Genomic DNA, 27,691 nt, shown 5'->3' with positions numbered 1-27,691 from the left:
GAGTACACGTAACTTGTACATGTTACTTCCCTGTGGAGAAGAAAACTAATCTGTACGTCATTTTATGTTCTCTATAGGAGGTCTAACTTGTTTTCTGTTTCGTAATTTTTCCTGATTTATTTTGACCATTCAAATGCCTGTACTGAAATCATTAGATATTCAGTTCAGATATTTCTTTCTTTAGTTTACCAGCAAATATTTCGATATTCAACTTAATTTCTTTGGCAGAGAGCCTAGCTCTTTCAATATTTTTCTACGAAAAGAACTTTCCAATAGCAAAATTTAATAAAATAAAATAAAATTTAATATACATCGCATATACCTTGACATGTTGTAATCCAAACCATAAATTACAATATATAATTTATAAGTCCCATTCTATCATCCGCTCCTCTTCAAATTTTTATTGTTTTGCATTTATTTATCAGTAGTTATTATATTATTTTTAGTCACTTGTTGATGGCGCTCTTACCGACAGTTGGTGTATTATTGTGCGTGTGTTTTGTTCCGAATGTGTCTATTATGATGAAGGAAACTCGCTACTACTACAATAATACCAGCTAATTTAGCCGCCCCATTTTTACCCTATGTATGTGACTATTCCCCCCCCTAAAAAAAAAATAAAACGGTTGTAAATCTACATCACATTAGCTTTTATACATTTTTTCTATTAATTACAGAAACATATATTTTTTTTTTTTTACATAATCTGGAATCCCTGGTCTAAAAACCAAATATGGAACATTTTCCAAAAATACATTTCACAATAAGCGGAGTGGTAGTGTTACACTGGGTGATAAATCGACCTTCCACCTAAAGTCAATCACTAACATCCATGCCCAAGGCGGAATTCAGACCCGTAGCCAGTTGTTTGGATAGCGGATAACCACTCGGTCAGCGAAGAATGAAAAAACTCCAAAAATTTTTTTTTTTATTGGGGGGGGGGGATAAAATAAAATAAAATGCATGGAATACCTAGAAAATATGGCACTGATAAACCTACTCTAAGCACACTATAAATATTTCTCTACATCCTAGTGGGAAAAAAGTAAGATGTATTTGTTAGGAATGTTGAGAACAATTTGCAGTTCCCCAATTGTAACACCATATCTAACTAAAATGGTAGTCATTGCACACATCAGATATTTCTAGTTTTTAAAATCTGTTTCAATTTGAAACAGATTTCGAAAAAAGTCTATGCTATTAGAATAGCATTTTCAAACCTCTTGAAAACTACCTAACTAAAGAAAAAAAAATTATCATAATCACGTCCAAAAACCCTGAAGTTTCACACACACAAATCACAAAGACGTGAACAGCATTCTATTATCCTGGGATTAATACACTTGCATCATCCTAATTTCCTTTAAGGAAAAACTGTTGAGAATTTCCACACTGATTTGACATTTTATTCTACATGGAGGCTTCGAAACTATAGTCATATCTAGAAAGCAATTTATCTTTGTGACAAGAAACAAACGCAAGGTTGAGGCACCTCTATTTCAAAAATCCATACACGATCTTCAAAATGAAGCAATAATTTATCTTATCTAAGTATGATTATAAAAAATAAGGATGGAAATGTAAACAAGCTTCATAAACTGGAGCGTTAAGCAAAAAAAAAAAAAAAAATTTTAATAAAGCAACCAGAGTTTACGCATAAATACTGTGTTCATAATCTTAAACAGCATATCAAGGCCGTTTAACTAGAGCCTAAAAATGCTTCCTCCTAAAGGATTTTTTTACTTAAATCCCAAATAAAAGACACTGCGCCACAATTTTACGAAAGATTAATCATTATAAATCCTCAAATGTTCCTTCGTATTTGAATGCACGGAACTCGACTTTCAGAAGGGAAACACTATTATCTCCATATAAGACCAGAGCTAATTTATCTTTTAAGTGAAACGCTCTTATAAAGTTTTCATGTCATTGACAAGATTCGAATCACTGATTTAGGCTCATCCCACAGATGCTAAAATCTGTCGCTGTAAAATGATTTCACTGTAACGGATATGGTGGCACGCTCCTGTTGTCTCAATACACAATCATTACAAATCTTTGTACAATGAAGCATTTCTCAAGATTTTATTTTATTTATTTTATCAATGTGAGTATCGCAGATGTTGAAATAACAGGAAGTGATTTCTTCCCATACATTGCCTGAAGCGTACACGTCAAGTAAATCAATAACAAACATGATCCTTGCTTTTGTTTTCCAGATATCGATGGGATACAAAATGAATCTTCAACATAATCTCCAGAAAACAGGAGCAAGAGATGTTGGAAGCCACTCCATAGATCCACTGTCCAATAGATGAATCCATTGATTAGACAGATTCTCGTTGAGAAAGTTAAAAATAAATGAATGGGCTAGATTAAGAGATTTGGAAAATAACTCTGTATTATTAACAGTAAGGCGCGATAAACAATGAAAAAGTGAAGCGAAATATAATAAACGTTTTTCGTATATTTTGGTTCTGTGTTAAATGATTTTTCACTGTGGAGAAAAATATGTTCGACAAATCGCAAATTTCACAAAAGTTAGAGCGACTCTATCATATGCGTTCAGAAGGATGGGGAAATATAAAGCAATGCTAAGATAGATAACATAATATACCGGCAATGCGATCTTTTTTAATCTTTATTAAGAACGCATAGGTGTATACCGGAGCAAGAGCAGAAATTGAAGAACCGGGTGACTGTTTACCTAAAGAAATCAATAAAATGTTTTTTTTGTTTGTTTGTTTTTTTTTCCCGAGGCAGAAATACTTGCAAAGCGCAGGTTAACCTGGAGTAAAATCAAATAAAACTGAAACAATAACAATAATCGTAAGTTCTGCATTTGCCAACTCTGAAGACTGCATTTGAAATAAAAACCTTCATTTACTTGTCTGGATATAGGCCAACGAAAATATTTCAGTTATAGAATTTTATGTTTTTAATTATTAAGCAACTGTGACAAGTGATTTTCATTACCACTGTGATAGCACAATTACCTTGTTTATCGGTAATCTACATATATATGTCCGCGCGGCATATACCTGGGGAAGGAGTGTCCTAGGTTCGATTCCCATCGGAGACGTGAGGAGCTCAAGGATCTTCCTCAGTCATAGGCAAGTTAGCCGGTCTTGGGCGCAGGCATGGTTTTCCCCCAATTTAGCTGGGGGGGGGGGTCATCTCGCAAGCAGGCAAATCGGCCTCGTGAACACACACGGACTACAGTCATAAATACCTCCAATAGGGATGCAGCAGAGGAGTGGCGTGCCGGCTGCATTATTTCGCAGTGAGTCCTCATTAGGAGGAGACCAAACCCGTCTGAATCAGATGGAAGGGAGATATATATATATAATAGTTTTCTTTGTCAATAAATAAGACTGAAGTAATATTTTCATGTAAACTGAACCCGCTGTTGAAGAACCAGTGTGTGTTTCAGCATCTACAAAACTGTCTTACCACTGTGCTACGACACTTCTGTACATGCTGAAACACGTGTACTTTCAACAGTTGTGTTCGTTCGAGCTAAACTTGTCGCACAAATATTCTTTTGAATCGAGGGGGGGGGGGTCAAGAAATAGGTAAGGAATCTTAGTGCGAATGCCAAATGGCTAGTATATACTAAAATAGTTTTGTTTGATTAAATCGGATGTTGGGTTTGAATTATGGCAAAAGCAATTAAGGCCTATGAAGCCAGCGTAATTATGCCCATTAATAGAGTGTGTTCTGTCTATTTGGAGGAATCAAAATTTCGAGTCTCTAAAAAGAAAATCTCCTCCACTTCCGTAGGAGAATGAGTTAATTCACATTCAGTTGAAAAAGTCCTCATTAAGGTTCATCGCTTCCTACATGGGATTCGATACCAGGTCTTCCAACCAAAGGAAGGACGGATATGACGCGAATGATATACTTCTGCTTTTCAATGAGAATAATGACTCTTGTGACTTGCAAGTAGCAGAATTGCTAGCAAAACATGCTGTTTCTTTAGCCATCATATTAGTATTTTTGTTGTTGTAATAAGCTCACACGTTATTTTACATGGTGTCTGTATGCTACATAATAATAATAATGTTAATTATATATATATTTAATATCTTCAATTTTATACAATACAACATATTAGAAATCTCTGGTTTTCTAAGGTAAAGTGAGATTACTTTCGATTCCGATGACATATTTTATGTTATGATATATATATATGATAACCATATAAAGATGCAGCAACAGTTTCTCATTACTATATATCCGTGTACAAACATTGTAAAAGAAGCATTAACATATTTTCGATCTTCGTTAATTTTTTGCAGTTCAAGTCACTCACTTAAAAAAAACCGAATCTCGGGCATTTTTCTTACATTAAAAAAAAAAAAGTCAAATCTTCATTTCATTTTTTCCTCTCCAGATAGGAATAAAAGTCCCTGTTACATGGTGGTTTCTTTTGCCAATAACTCAGGTTTTCTCTCTGCAAACAAATCAGAGAACACATGCAAACTAAACTAAACACACATAATTATATGATAGCGCTCGAATATCGACAGAAACTGCCACATACGCATGAGAGAGATTCATTATCAAAAACGAAAAAAGAATTGTTCGATATTAAACAGAAAGCAAACTGAAATAGCCAATTTCATATACATTTATTATTATATATATATATATCATATATATTACCTTATCGAAAGATAAGATAATATATATGAAACCGTGTATTATTCAACTTCCAATATCAACGTTGTCTTAAAAAAAAAAAAAAAAAAAAAAGGAATTATTTCACATAGGTGAAAAGAAATTTGTAAAATTTTATTTCAACTGTAGATAAGTCATAAAAGTGCTCTACGCCATACAAGAACACATCGAGTCAAGTACTTTTATGAACTTCACTCTACGCATTCTCTCTCTCTCAAAGAGGGGTAAGAAGGAACGTAATGAGATGCAACAGGTAAAAAAGTCAGCAAGCACCCACACCTGCTTTCTGCTTAATTCTAATCAATACGACAGCTTAAGTAAATAGTTACCACACGTCTACCGCAGCGTAGATTCAACACAAATCAGTGAAGCCCTACCTACGTCAACAGTATGGAAATGAGGTCAGCGCTCCACTCTGAACCATGTAGACAAACAGGGGTCTGAATAACCGATGAATTCGGAAAACAACGAATACCTTGGTCATATATACAGTTTTCTAATTATAGAAAAAACCTTATATATGACCAAGTTTTTAGATTTTTTTTTTATAATTGCACTTTAGAAGCAACCACCAATAAAACTCAATTAATAGAAGCAATAATTCAATCTTGGTTTCACATTATAACAGCTGCAGAACTAAAAAAAAACTTGGTTCACGACCAACTTGATAGCAATGACATAACATACTGATAATTGTCCTCCTGTAAGGCGGTAATTAACGCTAAAACTTACCCGACTAAGTATTAACTCACATTGTGAGAATTTTTGTATATCTCATTTTTTCTGTTTATATATATATATGTTATATATATATATATATATATATATATATATATATATATATGTTAAAGATACCAAGCAATTTTATATATATGTTAAAGATACCAAGCAATTTTAAACTTGGTTTTACTCCATTTTTCCCAAGTAAGCAAACAGACAAAAATGTCAAGTTTGCGCCTGCAAGTGATGCAAGACAAGCTGATCCTACAGGTAGTGCAAGACCAGGGCAACTCGTGGTAGACGTAGAACAAGCTCCGATCATTAATCTTAATATTTACCCTTAATGCCAAAACACATCTCCAGTATGGGGATGTATGATGTTTTGTATTAAGGCAAGGGGCCACTACCCAGACCGGTTTCGACCTTTATTGAGGTCTCATCAGTGGGAGCTAGGCTAGAAATACCAAGACTTAGTAATACAGAGCTTGTAAGTATTTTACCAAAACAAGTTACCATAAGGTGTTCTAACCTTATTAAATAAAAATCTCAGGAGGAGATCTAAATGTAGAAAGTATTTTTACCTTGGGTATAATTATGTTAAAGATACCAAGCAATTTTAAACTTGGTTTTACTCCATTTTTCCCAAGTAAGCAAACAGACAAAAATGTCAAGTTTGCGCCTGCAAGTGATGCAAGACAAGCTGATTCTACAGGTAGTGCAAGACCAGGGCAACTCGTGGTAGACGTGGAAAAATTTTTACAAGGTAAAAATACATTCTACATTTAGATCTCCTCCTGAGATTTTTATTTAATAAGGTTAGAACACCTTATGGTAACTTGTTTTGGTAAAATACTTACAAGCTCTGTATTACTAAGTCTTGGTATTTCTAGCCTAGCTCCCACTGATGAGACCTCAATAAAGGTCAAAACCGGTCTGGGTAGTGGCCCCTTGCCTTTAATACAAAACATCATACATCCCCATACTGGAGATGTGTTTTGGCATTAAGGGTAAATATTAAGATTAGTGATCGGAGCTTGTTCCACGTCTACCACGAGTTGCCCTGGTCTTGCACTACCTGTAGGATCAGCTTGTCTTGCATCACTTGCAGGCGCAAACTTGACATTTTTGTCTGTTTGCTTACTTGGGAAAAATGGAGTAAAACCAAGTTTAAAATTGCTTGGTATCTTTAACATAATTATACCCAAGGTAAAAATACTTTCTACATATATATATATATATATATATATATATATATATGTGTAGAAAGTATTTTTACCTTGGGTATGTATGTATGTACGTTTATATATATATATAAACGTACATACGTACATAGGCCGTTTACGGTACGTGGGACCTATCAATGCGATCAGAGAGCAAATTTCACGAAGTAAAACGGAAATTATTAAAGCTAAAAATACAGTAATATTATCAAAAAAATAAAAATTGGGAACCATTCAAATAAGAATTAACTGCTTATAAGCATACATCATGTTGATACTATAAATTCGAATACAGTAGACGACACCATACTTGGACATCTGTTAATATACTAGAGTTACTGTTCCCCAGAGGCCTACGTCTACTATGCAGTAAATGTGAGCAAATGGACGGTGACCAAAATTTTAAGACCACCGGTGGTGATACTCAAATACAAATCTAAATACAAATTCATCTGATTTTGTTGTTGTTGAAGAATAATTAAAGAAATAAGAGAAAAAATTATTTGTTTAGTTTTGCGTTTTAATCACATTATTTGCTGACATTTGTTTCTTGATTATATAGCTTTTTGAGCTTATATTATGTTTAGTTATGATAAAAAAAAAAAATGTCTGCGATAGTTACTTAGTATGGTATATGTGCTAGCAAAGTTAACTGAGTAATGTTATTTATGCATCTCCAAATATTCCCAAATATTGAGAATATGGAAACAGAAGAGGTTCCAAGCTTCTCGCTAGAAATTCATCAGATAAAATGCCCGACCTAAGAATAGTTATTATTTTACTTGTTTTAATTATAGTACATACTTTTATCTTACTTGTAAACATAAAATATATTCAGTAAAACACAAATCGCCTAATTATACTTGGCTTGCATTCAGTGACTGATTGCGAATTTTTTCAATTTGTTCTCGTATACAAAAAGAGGACACTTGTGCAACGTGCCACTGGCAGCGTTTCGTGAAAAAAAAAAATTAAAAATTAGGACCGGAAGAAGCACAGAAAAGGTTGCTCACCAATACTTATATGTTTCAAATAATAATTAAATTTAGCAGTTTATACAATCTCCTTCCATAACGTTATAAACAACACCGTTGAGATTCTAAAGACATACGAAAACCTGACAAAGACTATTGAAATATTTCTCAAGAAATCGTCATTATAATTATTCACAAATGTATGAATCTCTTCTAATCCTAGAACGAATTCTATCTTCTCACTTCTTTATAATTTAATATTTCTTTAATATATCGGGCATCTGTCATTCGGCTTTCATACTCTATCCAGATTTTTTTTTTTTTTACTTAACTTTTCTTCAACTAATTTTATTTTTCATTCTTTTAATATATTCTCATTTCTTTTGTGATTAATGTATATATTTAATAGTACTTATAAAATAACAACTCCGTGGAATTCCAGGACACATCGCGAGTGATTACAATAATAACGAATCTGCTTCTCAAATGTATTTTTGTCTGTATACTCCGTGTGTTCTATAGTCGGTTTGACTGTTTTACAGGCCTTGATACCGAAGGGGTAAACCCTACTACCTTCATATGATATTAACTAGCTCAATTCAGTTGAAAACAAACCGTTCTTATGAAGATTCTACGCAGCATGGACGAGATTCGAAACTCGGGTTTTTCGACAAAGGGAATTTTTATAGACTGAGCTATGAATGCCCTCGTATACTGAATACTGATTGTAATAAAACATTATGTATGTTCTGTATTATATCACATACTATATGTCGTTTTATTTTATAAAATTCATTCATTATTCTACTATATTTTACGCCACGTATTCATTAAACTAGTCCCTCTATAAATGTTTCTTTTTATCACTATTTTCTGAATATTGAAATCACTATGCATATCTTCCGTTCTATTGATAAATATCAAGCTATATATTTTATCAAAAGCTTAATTTCCGATGAAAACTCTTTCCAGCAAATTCATGCAATTCGTCTCACCTTCTGCTGGTGATTTTTCATGTTTTAATTGTGCATACATTTTTATATGCATCATATTTTTATATTGGCCGACACAAGCACAGTAAAATAGAATTTATTTAATTCCAATATATTTCATCCTATGTTACAAGGACACCATCAGGGAGAGAAAATCGGTTGACAACATTCAAATTTAATAAATTCTATTTTTCTGTACATGTGTTTGCCGTTATATAAATACATCCAATACAAATACTACTTTAAACTGTCAAATTCGTTTTTAGTTCTTTCATTATTATATTATTATCATTACATTAACTCTCCTGGAGTTATATCTTTATATCAATTTATTTTTACTAGAGCTTTTTCCAGATAGATCTGTTATCTGCCCGAAGATCTTTAACGTAATCTAAAAAAAAAAAAAAAAAAACTAATCTAAAATTGTTTCAACTCTATTTAATATTTTATATTTACGGTTTCCTTTTATTTCGGCTCTTAGAGACAGTATGCTTTACTTTATATATCTAATTTCCAGAATGTGATATGCAATAGATTTATCTTTTATTATCATTTGTCTTCTTTCATATTCAATTTCATCCTTGTTTAGTGCCTAGGAATCTTTTAAAGGCCAGTTTTTATTATTTATGTTCCTAACTTTTCACATGATACCAATATGATTTCTTTCATATTATTCTATTTTTTTTCCTGCATTTTTTCTAAATGATTAATCATTTGTTCATATAAACTTCTTATACTTAATTAAATTAACACTCTTCTTTATACTGGGGGGGGGGGGGTATGCCCAGTTTTTCTTTTTCCTTTTTTTTTTTAGTTTCGTAAGAAACTTGAAAACAGAAAAATAAATAAATAACAAAGGAAAAAAACAGGTGGATTCGGTGATTTAAGGATCAAGGGAATAAGAACATTTTGAAATAGATCTCTGATGTATAAAGCACTTCATGCTATTTTTTTTTTTAAAAAAAAAAAAGGTCAATACAATGCTTTAAATGAAATTCAGGATCAAAAGTTTTTTTATTTTTATTTTAAATCATAGTTATTTAAAGTATTAGTTTTATAAGTACATCAAGTTTGAAAACATGTTCAGCGATGCATTAGAATATAATTCGAATGGAAAAGATGCAATTTCTAATGATTCAAGAAATACTGTTAATAGTAAACTAGGCATGTACCTCAATACCTTGAAGAAAAAAAGATTTATTGCCTTAATTATCACCATCAATCGTTACCAAATAACGCAAATTACAAATGATAAGAAAGCTAAACTTGACCGCAAGCTGCCAGCCATGACAAAATGAATACTTAATATGAGAAATTATACACAAGATAAGGAAGAAATGCAAAATGATATTAATGATAAAGGAAAACAACTGAGAACGGGAAGAAGGAAAAATACGGATAGACATGAAATAAACAAGACAGAGTAATGAGAGTCCGTATAAGTATTCTGAGGAAAATACTGCGTACAAAAGAAACTCACAGTAAAGAACATGCATGGCAAAATGTAACTTGTAAAGGGTAAAAATTTAAACAAAAACGTACAGAAAAACGAAAAACAATATTCTATAAGATTTCATTATAGCACTGCGGCTTCTGTTTTGCATATTTCGTTAATATCGAGAAAATTTGATTGTCTTTTAGCAAAAGGTTAAAATGTTCATTTTATAATATCAGATTCGAATGAAATACGTTTTCTGGTATTTTTATTGTTACTTAAACAAGAAGGCTATTTAAGCTTTTCAATACAAGACGTCTTCAGACGCCTTTGTTTATTTTTTTTTTAAGGCGGCTTTATATGTTGACGGAGATGTCGACATATAAACTCACACTAGTTTGATATATACTGTGTAACATAATTTAACTGACATTATTGTGAAAATGTTGGTTGAAGAACAAGCATGCGTCTTTGCCCACGACATACTTTATGCGACCTCTGCAAAAACACTTAATATCAATGCTTGGTTCTAGAGCTATCCAAAACTGTATTCATCTAATAACACCATCCCTAGAATGAACTTTGTGACATGATAAACCAATAGGGAATAATGACTTCGCTTCTAGAAGACAGTTATTATTTCTTCAAACGTTGGCCTTGAGAGACAGGATAACACAGATATCTCACATAATTTGAGTGTATTGGAAAAGATCCGCTTGCAAATGAATTAATTATACTTTTTAATAAATTGACATGAAGTGATTATGCCTATAATCACAACTATCTATCTAGGCTAAGTTGTTTAGAATAAGTATCAAAGCAGCTGACGCCAAGAACCTGCAATGTATATAATGTCTGTTAATTGCTTGTGTTTTCGTGGTCTCAGTTGCGCTGGCGCTTATTATAAACAAAAATATTAAAACAGCAATATACAGTTCGTCTTAGCTTTATCTGTATATGAAAAAAAATTTCATGCCTACAGCCAAATGTGGACATAAATTTATTGTCAGCATACTACTAAATTTACAACATATTACACAAAAATGTGTTATAAATTTCGTACAAATTAAACTGCAATATGTTTTTAGCAAAAGTTATAATTTTCCTAAGGACGTATTTGAGGAATTAGTGTAATGCATACAGAAAACTATGCGGAGACATTTCAGGATGGAATATGTCCATCCCGAACTGCGATGTAATTCTCACAACGCCGTACCATGCTTAGCACCAAGTGATTCAGGAGTTAAACTTGAGACAAACTGGCCCACTCCTTCAGAGCAAGGATAAAGCCTTGTTTGTTTTCTGGAGGGAAATTTCCAGCAGCAGTGCGTCTCCCTATTGCGTCCGAAACGTGTTCTATGGGGTTGAGATCTGGAGAGAGTGCTGACGACTCGCTTCGATTAATATCCTCGGTCTCCATTAGTATCTCCACTGCTCATGTACGATGTGGCGTGGCACTGTCATCCATAAACATGAAATATTCGCCTAGCGCACTACGGAACCGAAAATGACGTTGAAGAACTTCGTTACAATATCAATCACTAGTCACAGTCCCTTTTTTCAGCACTTGTAGCTCGGTGCGTCCATTAAGCATAATGCCTCCTTCACACTATGACTGACCCCAACACCGCCGTATCTATCCGTTTCAAGCATTTCCGCGATAGTATGCAGTACCACTTTCACGCCAGATCAAATGTCGTCTAGAATCGGAGGAAAGACTAAAACGATTCTCAGCTATAAAGAGTACATTAGCCCCATTAGTGTCTTCTCCAATTTTCATGGATACAACACGACTGAAAACGTGCTCCACGTTGAGCTGTGGATAAAGGGACGAAGATTACAGGCCTACTTGTCGCAGACGTCTTGCCAATTTGCTATTAGAACCAAAAATCTGTCTTCATGCTCCATGGTAGAGCGAAGGCGACATCTTAACAAACGTCTGGAACACATTCCAGTGGTTTCAAGCGCTGGATACAACGCTTTGTGAGATTCCAAACTCTCTGGCAATATCAGTAATTGTGCGGCCTTTTTCAAGCTTTCCAATAATTCTTCCCAGCATTAAATCAACTAGTGATGTCTTTGATACATTACAAGATTATCCAAGTTTGCAACTTTATTCCTTCACGAAAAGAGCTTCCTTCAAAAACAGTTTGTTTAGCGCAGTCTTTTATCCTGTTGAGTGCTACCAAGTGACCCCTTTGCGCGAATTCGAAAATTTGAATGAGTACCCGCTTTCTACTCGAAATCGTCAGTTAAACAAATTGCCACGAGCTGATTCGTCTGAATTTGCAGTTGTAATCTTCAGAAATACTGTTCGTGCTTGGGTTTAGGACACCAGTGGATAGGCACTTTAGATTTATTAAAATACGTCTTTTCAATAGCTACGTATTTTAATAAATACTGTAAGTAAGTACTGAAAAGTCTTGTAAAGTATTTCGGAAAAGTATTATCTGCACCACATAAATAATCGAAGAAGAAAATTATTTGGAGAATGACATTATGAGAAGGGATTAGAGGAGAACAAAAAGAGGATGGAGTACTAATATTTAGCAACTTAATATAGGTATTAGAAATTCATTAATATATACACTGGGTGACAGTTTTAGCGTTATGTCATCAGTAATCTTCCACATTATTTAAAAGTTGTGAACCTATTCTTTAAATTAATTAACTACGAACTGAAAAGCTTCAAAAGACAGGCTACTTACTGCTCTCAAAGAACATGGTAGCTTCTTCATGACGATTAAATGCAATGAAAGATAATCGTAATAAAACTGACACTTATTTATGAAGATAGCTGAATTTCTGCAGATTTTTGTCAGTCACATAAAATATGATCGACCGAGATTCGTTCTCAATAAAGGTTTTGAAAACAAGAATAAAGAAAGTTAGAAAAAAAAATGAATCCATTCGCCGGATGTAGAAAAAAAATAGATCAGTGAAAATGTGCAAACAGATTGCTGAGGTGAATAAAGTAATGCACGAGCTACTGCACATCACTTAGACGCATCCCAAGCAACAGTGCAGAAAACGATATGTCAAATTTTATGCTCTACTAACCGTTACAAACTACATCATACGCAACATTTCACTCAAAAGTGCTTGTGTAACTTAGCTGTATGATATCTCACACAATTTAAGCTCACTGGGAAAGATCCGCTGCACTGAAATGGTGACATCCTGCAACTGCTACGCAGACGATAAAATGAAACTACAAAAATTCAAGACGCAACTTCATTATCGCATGGTACCAATTTACAAAAAAAAAAAAAAAAAACCTTGATCAGCGGCTTAATCGAAAGAGGGGGACCACTTTTCGTTCATACAACTGGGGAACGGACATAACATTACAAGATTCTAAACAGTAAAACGGGTTAATAAAGCGAGATTAAATTAAACTTGCCATATTATTGTTTAATCCTTAATCCAAACAAGTTTACGCGTGAAATATATGAAGAAGCTTAGTATCTCTTCTGGATCTGGCTCCCACTGATGAAACGTCAATAAAGATCAAAACCGGTCTGAGTAGTAGCGCTTCCCATGCATGGTATTATACACGTCCGAAAAAGATGTATGCGTTTCATTATGGGCTACTAAATTTAGCAATTAATGTGAAGTCATTAGCCACTATATTCGAGAAGCCTGGTCGTGAAGATACTTCACGCGCAAACTTGATTTACTTACACTTGGATAAAGGATTAAACAAGAATATAATTTCTTGGCGTATTTAATTTAATGTATAACCAAAAAGAACAAGAGGATTAAAAGTTTGAAAAGTTTAAATATAATACATTTTTCTTTTCATCAGGAAACCTATTAATGCAATAAGCGTAGCAAAAACTTACAGAATTATACCGAAGGCTACATTTGGTCGTCACAAAACTAGACCACATGATCTTGCTTATAGAAATATTCGGAGATGAAACTAACAAGTCCATATTTCCTCAGACATTCATAGAAAGAGACTGCTTATTGTTAAGGTGAGTAGTCTTTGAAGGCGCAAGCTAAAAGCGAACACAACGTTGCACCATCGACGCATATCGTTTAATATGAAACATTCATTTCAAAGTTTCAAGGGGAGTCTAGACATTGACATTTGACCACGTCGTCACTGGATAAAGTGATGAGCTTGCAGTAACAAATGCAGACACAGAACATCAGTGAAAGGTGACTGGGCAAGTCTGTAAAACAGGAGCCGCTATTAAACGGATTTTTCACTCCTAAATAGCATAAAGAATTTCTAGGAAAGTATTTTGGGGCCATTACAAATGTGAGAACAGTATTTTAAGGGTCGGTAGATTTGGGATGGGATTTATACAGCGTTAGGAGTTTTCTAATGAGGTCTTCAGCATAAGAGGATACCAAGATTTTTGGAAGGTGATAAGGCTAAGGATGTCATTTGATTTATGTCAAAAAAAAAAAAAAAAGGTTAAAGACGTAAGTCAGCCAAAAAAGAGAAATCTGATCGTGAGTGGGGATCCGAATATTATCAAAAGAATGGGGGGGGGGTAGAAGTGAATGAGATCTTTCTTAGTCAGACGCGACAGCGGAGCTTACCAGATTATCCTAACCTCCACTGGATAACAGTAAGGAGATTAGTGTTTAGCATATTATTTTGGAAGTCTGGAATGATTGAGAACTGGGTTTGTTTGCAAGGTTTGTTTGCTTAATGAAGAAAAGGTATAGAATGTGCTATCATCAGCGAAACTATAGACAGGATGGAGTTGATGAGAAGTCAATGCACATGAGGAAGAGTGTAAACAAAGAAATTTGAGAAAATGAAGTCATCCAACATGGCATGCAGTAAACCACCAGGGAGAAAACGGCAAAGGGTAGAAAGAAGATCATAAAATGATTGATTGGTAAATAGGCCTGATTCCAGACCTAATCAGATGCTACGCAAATATCAAGAGCGACCACACGAATTTCTACTTCCTTTCTATGTCTTGTATCCAAAGGTGGATAATGATGACTAGCTACAAGATCTGCTGTAGATTGAGTATGTCGGAATTCATATTATTGATCACTAGTTAATCTGTGGGACTTTAGATAGTAAAGAAGTTGCTGTTAATGATTTTTTTTTCCACTGTTTTCGAGAGGATTGAGGCGAGGGTGATATGATGATGGTCTGACAGATGATATTTATTAGAAGCCGAGTTGGCTGAGTGACTAATGTATTCGTTCTCCGACTAGGATGCGATTTCGAGTCCCGCCATGGATATGGATGTTTGTCCTGAGGTGGGAGATAAATTTCAACTCCCTGTATGAACCCATCACTTCGCTTCTTGAAAAAGTTCATGTTAGATATCTAGAGTAGCGTTTCCGAATTATGTAAAACATTTAAAAAATACAAACAATATCGAATTAATTTTAAAAAGAAATACAAAAACTGATTAGCCCACCACGGTCCTAATGTACTGCAGGTTTATATAAACCTTTAATGGATTAGAATCACATAAATAAAAACTCCCTTGTGGGCTGGACATGGGCTTAGCTTCCATACTGTTGAGTAGATGTCATACGAATATGACAACTTAACTAGGCGATATGGAATGAGGTATTAATTATGGAACACAAACGGAGGAAGGAAGAAGTACCATTTGGGCGAGAAAACTGTTAATATCTTAGCTACTAAGTAAAGTATTGTCGTACTGAATTACTCCCAATAAATCCCAGGATCTAAAATTATCTTGTTTTCATGACAGTAAAATTATTTAAATCGGGAAATCAAATCATTTTTGCACTGGCGAATTAAGGTTTTGACAGTGGTTAAAAGTATTGCGAGGACTGGGGAATGAAAGCCCTCATTCCAGCAAGAATTATTTCAATTATTTTTAGTCAGAAAGAAAGGGCAATCAGAACCAGAAAAAGCAGCGTAGAAATCGGAGATCATCTCATCTGGTACAGTGTGGTACATTGAAAATGACACAGGCTGAGAATAGCAGCGTGAAGGGTCGATCTGAAGAAAATGAAATTGCGTTATTCTCAAATGGATTCCAGTCTTTGCTAAAGTTATCGGATGCAGCTTCTGCGCTTTCACTGTTTCACTTTCCTGATAGTCCTATATATACTAACATCATCCAAAGAAAACGCTGATCCCTTGGCGTTGGTCTTCTCATTCAGCTCTTTTATAGATGACCAAACACGTCCTATGGGAGGATCCGATTACTCTTTCTCCTGATCGAAATATCTGCTCTAATTTATGCATGAAAAATAATTGAAATCGTTCTTACTATGATGGCTTTAATTTCCCACGCCTCACAAAACACTTAACTACTGTCGAAACCTGACACCCTCTATCCAAAAAGAAACCGAACTTTTCGAAAATAGAAGAAACTAGTGGCGCCACCTGTTGTATCTTTTTGTTGTCGAAAACGGCAACCTTCATTAGTGTTATGTCAACTGTTTATGACATTTGTTTCATTAGAAGCCGAGTTATAGTGCCAAGAGTGACAGTGTGTTTTGACGAATCGGAAAATGAGTTTCAAACAGAGAGCTGTGATTGACTTTTGTGTTCAACTTGGTAAGAGTTTTACCGAAACGCATCAAATGCTTCAAAAAGCATACGGTGATGAATGCTTATCCCGCACTCAAGTTTACGAGTTCAAGAAACACCGGGCCGTCCAAAAACTGGACCGAGCAAAGTTAACATCCAAAAAGTGCGTGATTTCATCAAAGAAAACCTGAAATCGTCCGTGAGAACGATTAAAGATGAACTGAGGATTCCAAAATCAACTGTGCACAACATTTTGACCCAAAGTTTGGGCCTTCGTAAATTGAATTCGCGATTTGTTCCCCACAAGTTGACCGACGACCAAAAAAGTGTATCGAATTGAACACTGCAAGGACCTCCTTAAAACGCTCGTAAGGACTCAAACTTCCTTGAAACGATCGTTACTCGTGACGAAATGTCGTGTTATGAGTATGAGCCAGAAACAAAGAGCCAGAGTTCTGAGTGGAGACCACCAGAAGAGGTGCACCCGAAAAAAAAAAAAAGAGTCCCTTGGAGAAGTCAAAAGTAAAGACAATGTTGATTCGTTTCGACGATTCCAAGGGCATCATCCACAAAGAATTCATTCCTCCTGGGCAAACGGTCAATGGTGAGTTTTATCTCGAAGTTTTGAAGCGATTGATAGTGAGAATTCGTATACGGCATGAATATCGTGACGACCAACCGTTCGTCAAAACACACTGTCACTCATGGCACTATAACTCGGCTTCTAATGAAACAAATGTCACAAACAGTTGACACAATACTAATGAAGGTTGCCACTTTCGACAACAAAAAGATACAACAGGTGGCGCCACTAGTTTATGTTTTCGAAAAGTTCCGTTTCTTTTTGGACAGAGGGTGTAGTTCACCAACAAGTGTGCCAAAATGATTTGCTTTCCCGATTTTGAATAATTTTTCTGCAATAAAAAGAAAATAATTTTACACATTAAGATTTATTCGGAGTAATTCAATACGGCAACATTTTAATTGGCTGCATAATCAATAGTAGATAACTTCATCGATTCTTGTGTAGAGGCTTAAGTGCTGTGAGGACATTATGTTGGAGGTTTAATGGATTTTTTTTTTTTTTTTTACTTCCTATATTTCGTCCTAGTCACTAGGACATCTATGGGGATTACAAAGACAATTAATGTAACATGCACACAAAAACTTACAATACTAAGCCCAACCACGTGGGTGACAATAAAGTCCTATCTAGGTGGAGCGCCCTCTAAGGGCAGTTGTAGGTGGCCTGGAATGTAAGGTGGGACCTCTGGTGATGACTGTTTCCCAAATCTTCGGAAGCTTAATGCAACCGTATTTGTTAAGATTTGGTTGGTTTTTGAGAGCTGCTGCTGCTTCTAAGAAAAGTCTCTCTTTCTTGAATTTGCTGTGGTGGAGCATGGTGGTTTTCTTCCATGATACTCTGTGGGTAGTGTCCAAAACATGGTCAGCCAAGCCTGAATGGCCATAGTTGTGTTTAACGATGTACGACTTGTGTTCCTCTAGGCGGATGGATGCTGATCTGCCTGTCTGTCCAAAGTACGCAAGCTTACAGGAACAGGGTACTTTGTAAACTCCAGGCAGAGAGAGAGAGGAGGGAGCTGATCTTTCGTAGAACGGATAAGGGTAGCCAGTTTGCGGTAGGGCTTATATGCTGTGTGTAGGTTATACTTTTTTAGTATCTTGGCTATTTTTTCCGAAGTGCCACGGATGTAGGGTATGGTGATGGCATTTTTAAATTCTTGTTGACGAGAGGGACGGGGAATGGGGGAGGAATTGATTATTTTTTTGATGCTGTGTTCGCTGTAGCCATTGGAGAGGATTGTTAATAAGAGTGTGACCGCTGACTGCAGATGAAGAGTGCCGTACTCCGTTAATTCTTTTATTTCTCAAAATCTTTTTCTATCATAATGGCTCAAATGGCTGTGTTTAATGGCATCCAACATTAATCATATTAATGAAAATATTCATGTTACGTGAAACATTTAAATGTGGGGACATGCATAACAAACTTATGATCAGTGGATGCCTTGGTAATAATAATGGAACAATTCAGTTCGCTTTGGGAGTGTCTGAAATACTGCTTTTGAAGTGCATTGTTTAAAATGAGGGGCCAACGTCCTGTGTTCATTTCAACTGTCAAAAATACAATATGAAAGGAAATGTTCTCGACCACAATATCAAATAAAACAGATGTGCGCAATTTAATCTCTGACATGATTTCATTCTGTTCAGGAATATTAAGCAATACTTCCTTGTTTCAGATTTACTTAATCACTTCATATATTAGTCATCCCCTGAAGTGTTCTTACAGAAACTTTAAGCAGCAAAATATAGAAACCGAATAATTACACAGTGCATAACTTAGTATTACAGTATGTTGATTGAACGCAGGATGAAACTACACCGAGTGGCCACTTTATTAGGAACACCTCCCTTTTTTCTAAAGGGAGCGGTGGTTCCCAATAAAGTGGCCACTCAGTGTATGTTAGCATTACGATTGTCCTAATGGAAAATATTTGCTTAATTTCATAGGACTCATACCCTAAAATTAAAACACCCGACAAGTACTGGAAGGCTGTGATTTTGTGTTTAATGTTTGGAATTTCACGCTTTAACTTGGTGAATATTTCATTGATTTATGATTATTACTACAACACATGTAGCATTACTTAGACCATTTCCCCCCCTCTAGGATAGTCAGTAGTCAGGAGCGGGAGATGAATTCATAAAATAAGATTCACCTAATTTGAAATTAAATAATTTTGATAATTATTTAATTCATGACTATAACTAAGATCTTTATTTAGTTATTAAACTCAAGCTCGAATTATTACTATCTCGGATTCTTGAACGTTATGACTGATTCTATTTGCCGCTTCTGAAGGCTTCGTAATTAAAACAAATAAATAAATAATAAAAGCATGAGTAAGTTTCAAAAGTTGTTGCACTGTGGATTTCAGATTTCATTCATTCATTTTAATCCACTGAATTGAAGAATACTTAGCCATAACAATTTTGGAAAAACTATAGAAAATAATTGAATTTCTGTGGTAAAAATAAAATAAAATTAGGAAGCTAAAGATGAGTCAATAAAAATGGAAATTTTATACTGGGAGTTTGAAATCGTTACTTTTTATTATGTAAATAATAAACTATTTGAAAAGGACTTCGCATATTGCTTAAAGTTTGAAGCAAATTGATGCATGAAAAAAAAAAAAAAAAGTACTAACACTAAACTGCAATCCATCACTAATAAGTATATACAACAGTATATACTTATTTATCTATGTAAATTGATCTTTTGTGTCAGATTTATTCATCGATATTGTAGGTACCAAGATATTTTATATCCATATAGCAACAAGCGCAACTTCCAACGCGGTCGGTAATGACTGCTATTTAACGTTTTGGATATTTTCCAAATAATAAAACGGAAAATTGAAGAGAAACTCTCTTGAAGATTCTCTGAATATAAAAAAACTGGATGGAGCACAAAAAAGAAGCAATAAATTAAACTGTTCCAAGTCATATAACACCGCAAACAGTTGGAAGATATCCAAGTATGCTACTATAATTATTTAATTATGAGCTTATCATACAACCATCAATAAATATTTATATACATGATTACTCTATTACATGATGATGATGGGGTGGATGCATTTAAATAATTACAGACAGCAACTGCGAAACGCAATGTATACATCTTCCATGTAATTTCATTAATATAAACAGCCTAGCCCTTCGGTGGCCGATAATACCGTGTACTGCGTTTCGTTCCGCTTCTTCCTTACACAATGCAAAAGAATGTTTCTGGTATAAGTTGGATTTCAACGCAAAATGTTGGGAAGTCGCAGTGACATCACTCAGCACAGCTACGAACAGGTTGCGAATATATATATATATTATTAAATTGAAGGTTTACTTGGTTTGATAACATATTAAAATTTATGCAATTAACTTCTGTTGTTTTATACGTTCTGCTGTGTGGAAATCCAGTATTCGTATGGTTTTACTCTGATATTTTTTTTTTGTCTTTTTTCGCTTGCACCTGATGAAGTCTGTACTCAGATGAAACTAGTCATGTGTATTAATACGTTTTTTTACTCAAAACCTCGTTTTTAGTCATTAAATAAATTTTAATATATATATATATATATCAGTGGCACATATAACACCGATGTAACAAGAAGCCTGTTTCCAATTTCATCTGTACCTGATCCTTATAAAGAGCACATACGTACCTTACGGAGAATCGATACAAAAAAAAATACCGATTTATCGCTGTAATTTTACGAATTTCGTCACAAAATTACTAATTGGTAGCATATTGGCAGACTAAAAAGATAATTTAAAGGAAGTTTGACTATACGTTAAGAAATTGGACTCTGTTTCCTTAGGCAAATGAAACGCGTGTACTATACATTTTAAATTAGCACTTTTATATTGCATCGCCATCTTCAAAAAGCTCAGCAGGAGAATTAAGAGATTTAATACTGAATGAGGAGAGTGATACTAAAAATGTCCAAAAGGGCTTCACACTGTTCCAATATATCTTCGGAATTGCAACAAAGAAACACTATGCCACAACACTGGTTCTTTTCTTTCTCTTCTCTCTCTCTCTGCTTGAGTTAGTTTTGGATGGATTGCTTTCACGTTTTACCGCACATAATTTGCAATTCGACTAACAATTCTGGTTCTGATGGTCACTCTTCAAATGTGCTTGACGCCTAAATTAACACCGTTCTATACATCTCTTTTAATCTTTCCTATCCTTTTGTAATCTATCCAACAGCAAGCTTATATTCAACTCATTTCAAAAAAGGGCGATAAAGGTCAGCCAATAGGCTATTATTCAGCTGCTCTCGCTTGATTTCTTTCAAAAAATCATAGTCATCGACAGACGATTTCTTAACCACCTAGAGATCCATCAATTATTTAATGACTTTGGGTCTCTACCTTTGAGCACAAACTATGGGCAGGTTTCGAGAAATTGAGGTAATTGCTCTTGACATTTCAAGGGTATATGATTGTATCTGGCGCAGAGCCTATTCAGAAAACCACCATCTTAGGGTCTGCCGTTCTACTCTTTGTAACTAGATCTTCAGTTTCCTCTCATTGTTCATCATAGTCCCCCCCCCCTCATCACCCAGAGAATGTCAAATCACGAATCATATCTTTATGATCCGATATAGCTCAAAATTTCCTTACTGCATTCACATTTACTGTTTCCTATCGCTCTCCAAATCCTGAAAGACATGCTGATATTTTCCATTATCTGTATATGAAGCCTTATCATATACAGTACAAATAGCCAAACAGCAATGTCGTCTTTCTTGAGGATTTCAACGTTCACAACTCAGAATGGTTTCTCTTCTCCAATTCCAAAGATCGACTTGGCTAAGACGTCACTAACAATCCTTCAGAAACTGCCCACCAGAATGCCGAATAATTCTCTCCATTCTCCACACATCCTAGATCTCTTCTTAACCTTTGCTTCTGATAAATACACTGCAGTTATACTGTTAGTAATTCATACTATAACCTTAAGAACATCTCTTTCCGAGCAGAAAGTTTTCATCCAAACGCTTTCAGCTTCGTGTCCTTCGGCACTATAACACCGCCAAATGGAATGACCTGCGGCTCTTACTCTTCCTTTCCTTCAGTCGAATACTGTTTTTCACCTCTTCGGATCTAGACAGTTGTTCTATCAAAAAAAAAAAAAAAAAAAAAAAAAAAAAAAAAAAAAAAAAAAAAACGAAAGAATTCTTACCAGAATGGAGACCTTCTTCCATTCCGAGAAAGCCGAGAAAGTCAACAACAAACAAATTCATCACTACCTAGCAGCCAACTTAACAACATAATACCGAATTTGGAACTCTCAGTCCACAGCTGATCTCTTGCCATCATCCATGTAAGGACCCAAGTTGTGGAAAAATTTGATCACTGTAGATATTTCTAAGGTCGATCGGTGTGGTACAAAGGCTTACTTACTAAATTAGTATCATATGATCTACATTCCGCCTTTTTCAACTGAATTTCCAATTTTCTTTATGGTCCTTCACTGCGTGTCATGGTGAATGGATTCCTTTCTTCAGGTTTTTCCACCCAACGAGCTATACTTTCGCCCACTCTTTTCTCCTATTCATAAATGACATTCTATCACTAACCTCCAATCCTATTCACAGTTTTGCCGATGATAATACACGCCATCTTTTCATTCGATAAAGAAACCTTGCGGTGCTATTCCACTGTTATGGAATTATGGAAAGAAGATCTTCCACAGTCAATTCTCTGAACAATGATCATCCCGCTACATTTGGGATGGCACTAAAAAAGTCTTCTCCTATTTCACATTGGATAAAATGTAATTCACCTCCTACCACTTTTGACAACACCAAGCTCTCGCCTCTCAGAAGAATACCTACATCTTTTTTTTTTTTTTTTTTTTTTTTTTTTTTTTTTGAAGAGACTCCTGCCTCCTCTGCAAACTCTGAGACTCTTGCTCGAGACATTATTTCTCATTTGTGTAACTCCTAATAATGAATAAATCACAAATCTGCCCAGCCATAGAATAATGTTCCCGCATATGGAGTGATGCACCAAAAACTTCTCTAAAAACGCTGTGCTGTCCAGAAGAGGATAATTCAGTTAACTGGTGACCCTACTCATACATTCGAGCTACTATCTCTCAGACACAAATTACATAAAAAAAAGCTTTTCTGTCTGTGCCTCTTCTACACGTATTTTTATGGGCATTGTTCGACAGAAATGGCTGACACCATTCTCCCACTTTTCCTCAAATCCAACACAAGCAACTGCATTTCAACATTCATTCATTGTTCAGCTCTAAACACACCGAACCAACTTCTCATCCTTCTCTTTCATACTTTCTACCTCTGTAGTTTGGAAAGTTTTCTCCAGACGGTGGGTGGTCTTACCCACAACTGAAGGACTACAACTTTCGTTTGTTCAAAACGCATACCAACAGGTTCTTGCTTCCTTCTTGATTACTTACACACCACCTACACGCACCGCACTTGATGTATTATAGGTCTCGCAACTTTTTGCCTGCAGGACTGATATATATAAAATCAAGACTTTAAAAAGTCACTCTCCATCAGTGGTGGCCGGTGAAAATTTTAAGTGCGGGTGCTGCATATACAAAATTAAAAATATAAATAAATAATTAATTATTTTTTCCTAATCATTACTGATTAGGGAAACTTAGAAGACTAATCAGAAAAAATAAATTAACATACTAATATGTCAATTTATTAATAAATAAATTTACATATTAAAAATTGCTTTATTAAAAATATTTCACCCTCACCACGAACCAACACCAATAATAAAAATTTCGTATCTCACAGAAATAACCCGCGAAAGCATAAGATATACTGCCCAAACGAGCAGTGTCGGAATCACTTGTAACGTGCAATGAGAAGCGCAAACGAATATCGGCGAGGCTAGCTGCAATTGGCCTAACTTGATAATTCTGACACTGCGTTAGATCGCAGTGCATTTGTTTCGTAATCTAAAGCGTTAACCGAACAATTCCAATTATTAACTATTCAATCAATGTCGAAACATACGCTGTAACCTTTAACATGTTGTATTGCATTTATATAACGTTGTAAGCATTGTTATTATTTATAAACACAAACAAAATTTAATTTTTTTCATTTTTTTCCCTTGGGGGTGGTGCAGTGTCGCAGTGCTTATGTACGAGCCGCCACTGAAGTCTCCATGCTAGACGAGAAGACATTGATGACAAGGAATGCGTTTTTACATATAGAGAGATCAACAGTTACTGCACTGACTTAATCCGAGTACTGTTAAACTAGTTACTGATTAATCTTATTACAAAAATCGTTAGGGTAAAAATCCGATCTGCTGTTATTACTCAGTTTCTAAACTGAATCTAAAAAACCTGGTGCACTTTGAAAACTGAACTGAAAACACAAATGATTTTTTTTCCTTCTGTTCCTCCTCCTCCATCACAGAAACTATACAGATCGCAGTGTTCGACCAATTTAGACCAAATTCGAATATAGTGGTTTCTTACGTTTAAGATTCCCTAACAATTTCGCGCGATATAATCAAAATGGAGGGGGGGATAAAGAAGGAAACGAAAGTAATACGTCGCATACCGTTACTAGTGACACTGTTACTTAATCGAAATCCAATCATCTACAGGGGTGACAAAATTAAAGTATCCCTTTTTAAGGTCTTGTGGAGCGCCATCCAGTGATCCAAATGCTGTAAAACTTTGCAGGGATACATTGTGTATCATGCGGAAGCGATATCTCAGAAAAAAAAAAAAAAAGTAGTTCAAAATTCACAACCGAGGATGCTGCCTGAATGAGAAAAGTGACATAAGCATAAATAACACATTTTTATTCACTTCCATTATGCATTCACGAGCTGTACTATTTCAATATGCTGCCTTCCGACTGATGTTGCACACATGCTGCCTTTCAGCGCAGGCAAGTTATCGTGAAACAACCCAGTCTTTTAGAAATCTCCAAAGCCAGAGGTCACAGGGGTTAGCTCAGGTGAACGAGGCGGACATGCAGTGGGAAAGGCAAGGCTGATCACTCTGGTTTCCGTGAAATGTTTTCAAAGGACCTCCTGTATGGATAGACCGATGTGTGGAGGGGACACTATCCTGTAGGAAAATGACTCAATCCATGCACAAGCGTTGCTGTAGCTGTGGCACAACAAAATTGTTTATCATATCGCGATACCTCTCAGCAGTAGCTAAGCAGGTCCTCAAAGAAGAATGATCCAATGAAAAACGAAGCTGTTAACCCAAACAGTAACTTTGGATGAATGTAAATGAATCTGCTGGACTACATGCGAGTTTTGCGTAGCTCACGCCCTGCAACTGAGGGTATTCACAGCTCCATTCAAGTGAAAGTGAGCTTTCATCTGCTAACAAAATCATTCACGGCCACGCAGCGTCCAAATCCACTCGACTTTCAAAGTCTTGTAGAATTTTCCATGGGTGTGCCTTGCACCCATGTGTCTTGACACAGAATGTGCACTGCAGGAACCAACACTATTATTTGTGGTCCGCTTCACAACGGCAGTAGCAACATCATTCACTTGTGAACCGATTGGTTTGTGACCTCTGCCAGGTCTAACTCTCGACGATCCGATTTCTTCAAAACGACTATCATTCGTCGCAGAGCACATGGTAATGGTGGACCTCACATTTGTTTAGGCGATGAAATTCGTGGAGTACAGAAACAAGATTGCAATTGTTTAGGTAGTACAGCTTCATGAGCAAAGCACGTTGGGGCAAGGTTACTGCCATCACTGTAGGCGGTATTAGCAACCAGAATGAAGGGAAAATCCAAATTCCATGCATTTACAATGATGGTGAATTTTGGAACTTTTTTTTTCCCCTTAGATATCGATTCCGTGTGACACACAATGTATTCCTGGATTAAGATCACTGGATGGCGCTCCACACGGCCTTAAACAGAGATGCTTTAATTTTGATCACTTTGTACTTAATCTAAAAACATACTTGATATCTTAACAAATCCTCCCATGTAACAACAACAACAACAAAAAAAAAAAAAAAAAAAAAAAAATGAGCGAAGTACTTGGCTAATTATTATTGTTTAAACTGAAATTCGAACAAATCAATAGCTACCATTAGACTAAATATTTCTGAATTGCAACTAACTCCTGCTTCTTCAGTGCTTAGTTCACTTTTTTTTTGTTTTTTTAACATACGAGATGATCTCTATGAAACACAGCATGCTAATAAGCAGAAGGGCATTCTGTTTAGTAGCATTTCGCGTTTCTGCATGACTACATAAACAAGGTTTATCTAGAATGAAGGGAAAATCCAAATTCCGTGAATTTACAACGCTTTTACTGATTAGAAACTTTGCTTAAATTTGCTCAACTGCTAGAAACGCTAATATTTCATACCGTAAACAGGCAAAATCAGCGAGAAAAACGCAATGAACATAGTACAGTGGCCTCATAGCCTTAACTGCATCAGCATTTATAACTGTTAAGATCTAATGTGTCGCTTCAAATTATTTGTATGAAAATATAGTTCACATATCCTTTTCCAGTTCAACAAAAGTTACTTTACAATACAGGTAGTGTTTCTTTTCCGTCACCAAAAGAGACATAATTAATTATTGTTATTATATTATTACATGACAAGTCCAAGAAAGTTCAAGACTGTCGCAAGCAGTCACTCCACACAACATACTGTTTTCTCCCACTTAATTATCCGTTAAGTTATCCGGAAAACAACATACGTCACAGTTAATTGTAAATATTTGCTTATTAAAAATCTTTCAACTTCATAAACTCGTATTGAGTGAGTGATTAACGAAGTGAGAATATGCATTATTACAAAAAAAGGGAAGTAGAACGATAAATTTAAATAAGCCGTACATTATCATTAATTTTATTTCATGGTGGTCTTTACAAATATGAAAAATTTACTTCAAACTAAAACAATAATACTGTAAAACATTCCTATCAGAAACTTTGAGAAATCATGTCAAAATACGAATTATTTTTGTATTGAAATGAGAGGATAATTCTGTTTCGTAATATTTTTCTAACATTTTGAATTTGCTTTAATGATTGCAGCGTTATAAAGCACAATTCTCTCCGCTTGCACAGACACAAATCAGTTCAGTCTTGACTATTAATATAGTCGTACGTAGATCATCAAATATTGTAGTGAATGGGCCCAGTCATAAGACAAGAAATCTGTTATTTCATCTTACAGTTATTGCATTCGCAGCAGGTTCTACATTCTTTGCCAGTCCAAACGAACGTTGGCCATAAACGAGCAATCGCGAAAGGTAAACATAGCATGTTGCTTGCATACAGGCAATGGAATTTGCATAATTAAACTGCTTTCATGCCTATAATATATTTCATCTATGACGTGAGCTGCATATCATTTTAAATCTTGAAAAGTTTTACAATATTAACATAAAGCTTGCTTAAGGCTGCGGAGGCGTGAATCACGAAATAGCGATAATGCAAACTGAAACGAAAATATATAATTTAAATAAGCCGTACATTGCCGTTTCCATCGAAATTTTATTATTCAGATTTTTTTAGATGTATAGCATTCATTTATGAAATCGAAATTTCAGAATTTCTTAAATCTC

General features: G+C 35.1%; 1 protein-coding gene across 2 annotated transcripts in view; it reads right to left on the bottom strand.

Annotated features, from left to right (window-relative positions):
- LOC150093047 (uncharacterized) overlaps positions 1-27,691 on the bottom strand; it is a 568,891-nt gene that overhangs the window by 470,620 nt on the left and 70,580 nt on the right. The window lies entirely within an intron of this gene.

Source organism: Typopeltis vanoorti, chromosome 24 (genome assembly GCF_054136105.1).
Source record: "Typopeltis vanoorti isolate ZY-2024b chromosome 24, IOZ_Tvanoo_1.0, whole genome shotgun sequence".
Lineage (NCBI taxonomy): Eukaryota > Metazoa > Arthropoda > Arachnida > Uropygi > Thelyphonidae > Typopeltis > Typopeltis vanoorti.
Note: the sequence above shows the minus strand (reverse complement) of the source record. Positions and strands in the feature narration are given on the sequence as shown.